We start from the raw sequence: 8,450 nt of genomic DNA, 5'->3' as shown, positions 1-8,450 counted from the left end.
ACACACAATTTTCTATCTTGTTTTGACATCCTTATTTGGAAAGTGTCAAATGGACAGGAGTAATTATGTTGAAAACTAGCGTGTGTATGTGTTTTGTTTACACTGATTATAAAAAAAAAAATAACCACCTTTAGAGGCCATTTTCCCCCGCAAAGCGGGGGTTGCCCTTTTTCGGGAACCGTGGTTGTTGTTGTTTTTTGGTCCCCTTTTTGAAGCAATGTTTTACGGCCGGATGCCCTTCCTGACGCCAACCCTTTTTGCCGCCTTTAACGACAAACAGGGAATTACCAGTGAACTGGTACTCAATTAGTCGACCTCGGAAGGATGACAGGCTGAGTCAACCCCCCTGGCGTTAATTCAGCGATCGACCGGGATTCGAACCCAGGATCCTAGGATCCTAAGCCGGCACCCTAGCCGCTAGCCTACACTGATTGATTAACTGAAATACCTCCTTGGCAGCGACGGAAGCGTTTCGTCTTTGCAGCCGAGCTACTGCATCTTCCATTCTCCTCTCCCACTGTATATTATAACCAAAGCTCTTTATTATTTATTTTTTAAAAATGTTTTACATCAATGACTTGTCCTCAATTTGAATTCGTTCAGTATACCGTAAACATTATTTTTAGTTCACCTGGAACGAAGTTCAGGGGAGCTTATGCGATGGCACGTCGTTAGTCCATCAGCCCGTCCGTAAACACTTGCAACTTCTTCTCCGAAACCATTGAAGGGATTGTGACCAAACTTGGCACAAATTAGATTTGTTATGTTGTGACTAAAGTTTGTTCACAGCATTAAAAAAAATCAGGGTATAAGGGGGTTTACTTGCGTCAAAAGCGGATCCAGGTTTGACCCCCCAAAATAGGAATTTGCTTTTTCCTCTGAAACTACACACTATTTCGATGAAACTTCACCACAACCTTCATCATCCGTGTTGTACCAAAGTTTTTTCACGGCATTAAAAAATTGGGGTCTGAGGAGGTATACGGGGTTGGGGGAGGGGGTCACCCCCCACTCCCCAAAATAGGTATTTTTTTGTTTGTTTGTTTAAAGTCTTATGATTATGTTATTATGATTCTACATGATGCCCTGTCTTCTAGCAACCATTGAAATTGGTTAAAAATACCCATAGTCGGTGTCGTATACCGTTTATTCTACCAGGTAAGTGCCAGGGGTATTGCCCCTATGTTTATAAATCGGATTCTCACGATTATGTGACAAATAGCAGAGTTACCTGGCGTTTCCTGGAAGATAAATAGTCAGTCACCCAATTTAGTTTTGATATTCTGTTTATTAAACCCTTCTGTGAAGTAACAATATTCTTTCAGCACTTGATGATAAATGACATTTTTTGTTCTTCATCAAGGTGCATAGACAATTTATAGAGGAAGCCATGCCCCTTGGGCACGCCCTGCTGCCACTCCCTTGGGCTGATGTGCCCATGTTTTTTCTCGTGAATAGCTACCCCCCATGGACCCCTCTTCCCTCTCTAAGTCACTTCCTCAGGCTGTCCATGAGGCACAACCGAACAGACGTTCACAAATAGGGATAGGGAGGGAGGCAGGGATTCCCTCAACTCGTGCTAACTGTAGGTGTATGAGGGGCGTTGAAAAGTTATATGAACAAGATACTCAAAATAGTCCAACTTTTATATCTTTCAATTTATGGGTGTATGTGATTCGGAAAAGTTTTTCTGAATATATATATACACAAAGAATTAAGTTAAGCACCCCCCCCCCCGTTTTTTTACAACCTCGCACATTACAAGTTTGTTGTCGTCAAAACAGTGTAATATACCCATGATATTGCTATATTTTCTGGAGAAGTGATATTATGGTCACATAAAAACATAACAATCATGCCGTTTTCAATATTTTATTCTGAATAATTTAAGGTGAAATTTTTTGGCAATTTTAGGCATATTTTCACCTCAATTTAAGTATGGAGCTATAGGTCCATCACGGACAGTGTGGATGACGTTTATGTTTTCTAACGTACAGTCATTGTTCTGAGAAGACCTCTAGCGATCTTTGCGTCAATAACGTGTGTAGGACCCACGTGATCGGATCACTGACTCAACCAATCACTTTTTTTCACTTTGATCACTCAATTTCATCAATGGATAATTGCTAATGTCATACCAATCATTATTTGATCTCACATACCTTAGAATATATGCCAATGTATACATATACACAAAGAATATATATTAGGGGGTGCTTACCTTAATTCGTTGTGTAGGGGTGCTTAACTTAATTCTTTGTGTATATATATATATATATATATATATATATATATATATATATAATATATATATATATATATATATATACACACATACACACATACACACACACACACAGTGGAACCTTGACTTACGAGTTTAATTCGTTCTGTGACCGAGCTCGTAACTCAATTTGCTCGTTTCTCAAATTAAATTTCCCCATTAAAATGCATTGAAATGCTATTAATCCGTTCCAGCCCGCCAAAAACCACACCAATTTTTTTTTAAATATACAGTATATATAAAAATATCTCGCGCTTTATATTTCACCTGTATGCAGCATACAAGTTGGCAGGATGGCCTGGACTGGAGGTACGCACACTTGACTCTAAACTGTCCAGCCTGGGTTTGAATCCCGACCCAGCTATAACCTGTCATGGGTGAATCACAGGCAGGGTGATTCATCAATGTGTGTACCGCTAAACTGGGCGCCCCGTTTGCGTCCCATTAGTTGTTGGATGTTAAGGATCTCACCGTGTTTTCCACAAAGAGAAGGCGAGCTATCGCCGGCACTCTGAACAAGTTGTGGCCTGGCATGCTCTTCTCCTCTGCCGTTATATACGTCCTCCTCGGCATCTTTTTCCAGAAGAGCCCTGTCTCGTCACAGTTGAAGATTTGCTGGGGGATGTATCGTTCGGCTTCTATCAGTTCGGCAAAAGTTATAATAAAATCTTCAGCTGCCTTCACATCCGCCTCACCAAGTCGACAACACGCACACCTCGCTCATGTTTTTCGACGATTGCGTGTTTTATATCCAAGCACATCATCCTCTTCTTCTCAGTTATAATAAAATCTTCAGCTGCCTTCACATCCGCCTCACCAAGTCGACAACACGCACACCTCGCTCATGTTTTTCGACGATTGCGTGTTTTATATCCACGCACATCATCCTCTCTTCCCTTGGCACTCATACGCGATATACGGCAGAGATACTTGCACGGCAAGATAACCACGTGACCGGAACCCACCTGGTGGCGGGTAGCGTAAGCTCGTAACTCAGATCTCGGCTCGCATCTCAAAGCAATAAACCGCCCGAGTGACGGCTCGTATCTCGGAAAACTCGTAAGTTGGTGCACTCGTAAGTCAAGGTTCCACTGTATATATATATGTATATATATATATATATATATATATATATATATATATATATATATATATATATATATATATATATATATATATATATATATATATATATATATATATATATATATACACTAGCTTGGCTCGGCTTGCTGCGCTCGCCTCACCAAGCGTCGTTACTGAGGAACGGGCTTATTTTAGCTGAGGATAATGACTGCACCTGAGCTGCTGTGTTGTCATGATTTACACCAATCATAATACAAACAATTATTTTGCACAAATGTATTTGTTGTGTTTGTGATATTACATTTTTATAAGCAATTTAGGTTGAAGATTTACGTTGAATGTTTTTTTTTTCAAGAAAGAACCCCTCAGCACATACATAGGGGAGGGGTAGGTGTAGACTGGAAGTTTGGGACGATTACACCTCACCACCACGTCATTCAAAACACCTCACCACCACTTAATTCAAAACACCTCACAGCCAAGTAATTCAAAACACCTCACCACCACGTAATTATAAATACCTCACAGCCATAAAAGACGTAATAAAAACACCTCACCACCACGAAATTAAAAACACCTCACCACCACGAAATTGAAAACACCTCACAGCCATAAAACACGTAATAAAAACACCTCACAGCCACGAAATTAAAAACACCTCACCACCACGTCATTTAAAAACACCTCACCACCACGTAATTAAAAACACCTCACCACTACGTAATTAAAAACACCTCACCACCACGTAATTATAAATACCTCACCACCACGTAATTCAAAATACCTCACATATGTTTATATTTATATATTTATATATTTATATATATATATATACAGTCATGCACAAAAATATTGGCACCCTTGCACATTTTTCAAATAATGGACCATTTCTTCCAGAAAATTGTTGAAATTAAAAAATATTTTGGTCTCCATATTTGTATTTCTTTGGTTTACAGTGGAACAATGCAAAAAAAAGCTGAAAAAATACTAAATCTAACTTATTCCACACAGAAATCCTAAAATGGCCCGGATAATATTGTTGCGGATATGAGGATTGTGTTTTATTGTGTGCTTTATTATTATTATTGTTTATTCTGCGCCTCCTGCCTCCGGAGTTGTGTAAAGGTAAAAAGGGCGTCTCGGTAATTAGTCCATAAAGCATCCACGTCAGCCAATCATAGAATACCCCTGTTCGATAGCTTATATCTTATTATGTGTCTTAGGGTAAGGCTGTGTCTCCCATTAACTTAAATACTCCATTGTACCAAGTGAAATAAGAATAGGTCCCCTTTCATTTCATTTCGATGGCCAACTGCATTTTGGGCGGTTTTCTCTTCAACCACCATTGGCCACGAGGCAGGGTTGGGGAAGAAAGGCAGGTCCCCACCTCGTCAGAGAGGGGAGGAGTGAGCCAGCCCCACTCGACCAACCATGAACAAGGGGTTTGGCTTGAGAGGGCGGAGAGAGAACGTTTGGGGGAGGTTCGCAAAGGTTGAGGGGCGGGGCCTATATAACCCGCGGCGGGGCGTTCCCCGAGGAGATGAGCTTTGACAGAGTTGAGACAAGGAGGGAGGAGACAAGAGCTGGGGCATCAGAGCTGAGCTGCGTGCTTGAGCCACCGAAACTGCATCTACGGCAGCTTGAGCCACCGAAACTGCATCTACAGCAGCTTGAGCCCCCGAAACTGCATCTACAGCAGCTTGAGCCACCGAAACTGCATCTACAGCAGCTTGAGCCACTGAAACTGCATCTACAGCAGCTTGAGCCACCGAAACTGCCTCTACAGCAGCTCGAGCCACCGAAACTGCAGCCACAGCAGCGTGGGGCCTGGACGGCAGTTTGGAGCAGGGCCGCGAAGGAACGTCGGCTGCCCAACGAGCCGATCTTGCTGCAGGACCAGTTGGACCTCCCTATCCCGCCAGCCATCCACCTGCCATCCCTATCATCATTCCCCGTGTAAGTGTGTTCGTAGTCTGTCTTTTGTCTTGTCCCTGGGTAGTAAGTAAGCCTGTTAGATAAGCTAAAGATTTCACTGTGTCACCTGCGTCTCATAATAATAATAATAATAATAATAATTCATTTATTTTGTATAGCGCTTTTCCAGAAGCCCAAAGGCGCTTTGACAGAGTGGAAAACATAATGCATAACAATACATGAAAACAACAATTGCAAAAAGACAAGAATCAAGAAAACAAACAGCGTGACAGCGTGACTCATGTCCCTGTAAATAAACGTGACTGCTTTCTTCTTGCTTATATGTGTGAATAATAATAAACCCAGTTACTCTTCTGTACGTCTTCTTCCTCTTTGCCTTCGGTCGCTTTAGAGTTTTCCAGATTGAGCAGCTGCGGCGCGATACGGCCAAAGTTTGGGGTAAATCGGGTTTTAGTCAGGGAAGCACTGTTCGGTCGCGGAGCCTCCGCTCGGCAAACATACCATCTTTAACCGCGTACCGTAACAATATTATTGGCACCTTTCAGAAGTTGTTAGAAATAATTAGATTTCAAGCAGGTGATTCTCCTTTACTTTGGATTTGAACTCTACTATGGTGAGTTGCAGGTGCCTGCAATATAAGAACCACTCATTCAACCAGTTTGAATGGAGAAAAGGAGTCATTCTGCTGTTTTGTGTCACTGTGTGTACCGCAATGAGCATGGAGAAAAGAAAGAAAACCAGAGAATTGTCTGAGGAGGTCAGACACAAGATTGTAGCCAAGCATGGACAACCTCAAGGCTACAAGTTCATCTCCAGACCTTGATGGTGCTGTGTCCACCATGCGCAATGTTATCAGGAAGTTTAAGGCCCATGGCACTGTAGCCAAAGTTCCTGGACGTGGCCGCAAGAGAAAACTTGATCGAAGATTGCAGTGAAGGATTGTTTGAATGGTGGAGAAAGCACCTCAATCAACGGCCAAACATATTCAAGCTGACCTTCAGACACAAGGTACGACAGTTTCAACTCGCACCATGCGTCGCCAACCCGATGAAAGGGGGTTATATGGTAGGAGAATCAGGGCTCCACTGCTGAGGAAGACACCCAAAACACACCTGAACAAGCCAAAATCCTTCTGGAGAATGTCCTGTGGACAGATGAGACCAAATTAGAGCTTTTTGGTAAAACACATCATCTCAATGTTTACAGAAAACAAAATGAAGCCTTCAAAGAAAAGGACTCCTTCCCCACAGTAAATCTGGAGGAGGTTCAGTGATGTTTTGGGGTTGCTGTGCTGCCTCTGGTACTGGGGCATTGAATGTGTGTATGGCATCATAAAATCGGGAGATAACCAAGGCATTTTGAAGCACAATGTTCAAGCCAGTGTCAGAAAGCTGGGTCTCCGTTGAAGGTCATGGGTCTTGCAGCAGGACAATGACCCCAAACACACTTCAAAAAGCACCCAAGAATGGTTCAAAGCAAAACGCTGGACTGTTCTGAAGTGGTCAGCAATGAGTCTGGATTTAATTCCCATTGAACACCTGTGGGGAGATCTGAAAACAGCAGTTGGGAGAAGGCACCCTTCAAATCTGGGAAAACTGGAGCAGTTTGCACACGAAGAGTGCGCCAAACTGACAGTAGAGAGGTGTAGGAAGCTCATACAAACTGACAGTTGAATCTCGACCCAGCTATGTATGAACTGTCATCCTGGTACCTCACAGGCAGGGCGATTCTTCGATTATGAGCAAACTACAAATTCCTGCTCTCACCTATAGCCATCAGCGGCAGTCATTATCAGCCACGGGCTGCATTCAACTGAGTTAATTGAAAATGAAAAATGCGATATAATAAATATATTAATTTCTTCATTCAGTGAAACCAAAACAATGGACTGCCTGTCAGTTTTTTACATTGAGAAAGAAAATCCTAAAAATTATATTGGAAGGAAGATAAATAAACAAATGGTGAGCGAGAACGCCCAGGCAGTTGTATTTCTGCAGTCTTATTCAGTGTAATGGCTCCAGAATGGCGTTCGAGTCCTACAGTTGTAAATGGTTTCAATACCAGGGGGGATTTTAGCCTTAAGGGCAACCCACAAGCTGGCCTTCTTTTTTCAATAACCAACCGGAGGCAGCCTTCGTTCATTGTAAGGTTTCTAATCCATGACCCGTCCTTGCGCTTGATAGTTGTTTTGAGTTTGCCATTCAAATACACTTGAGAGGTTCCGTTCGTGCACAATAATGTGGCTATCTTGGTTGATTTTATTCTGCCCTAATTCCCAAGTTTCTATATCGACTGGTGTTATATTGTGTCGGCGAAGGTTCTCAAGGTTCAGACGTTTATGTTTGCTGGAGTTAATGTTGTCCAATTTCCTGTGCTCTGGGACAGTTATTCTTTTAGCAGAAATTAATTTTATTATATATACAATTATCAAAAGTTTTCGTTGAGTTTTGTACACGTTCGTGCTGTTTTGGCATCATGCGGTGATTGTGGTCTTCTAAACAAACTCCAGAAATTGTTTTGCCTTCATTTTTTCGAGTTTGGTGCAAATTATTTTTCATTTCTGCAGAATTTACTGGTCCAAGTGGCCTTTTCACAGTTGCAAATTCCATATGGTGATGTAATGAAGAATTTACTGCATGCCTTGAGAAACTCTGAGCTCTTTTGATAGTCTTATCTTTTCGTGAAATTACAATCTCTTTCTCCGGGTCTACGACTCTAGGTGCCAATGTAACAAGACTTGTTAATAATCTTTGGATGAATGTTTTTTTTTTCCCTTCCACATTCGTGGCGCTCCCTTGTCAAACTGTCCCGCACTAGGTCGATTGCCATAGAAACTAGCTGCATGACGGCGACTTGGGAAATAACTCCCACCTCCTCACTCTCTCTTCCCTGCCCTGGGTCGCCCCACTATTGGCTAACTCTGCCCTCCCCCACCCGTTTCTGCTTTGTTTTGAACACGAACCAACCGGTATCCCAGGATTGGCCAGGAGATGGGAGAGGGTTGGGATGGGGGAGGCAGGGGGTGCGTGCTGGCGGAGAGCAAGCAAGGTTTTGCGCACCCTGGGGCAGCGCTCGAATTGGATTCCGCGTGGGAGGCAGGTCGAACGGAACGCGCAGAGTGAGTGCGGCCAGCGAGCCGGCATCG

Source organism: Myxine glutinosa, unplaced genomic scaffold (assembly GCF_964187855.1).
Source record: "Myxine glutinosa unplaced genomic scaffold, kmMyxGlut1.1 SCAFFOLD_3014, whole genome shotgun sequence".
NCBI classification, from domain to species: domain Eukaryota; kingdom Metazoa; phylum Chordata; class Myxini; order Myxiniformes; family Myxinidae; genus Myxine; species Myxine glutinosa.
The sequence above is the reverse complement of the archived record's forward strand: the minus strand, read 5'-3'. Positions refer to the sequence as shown.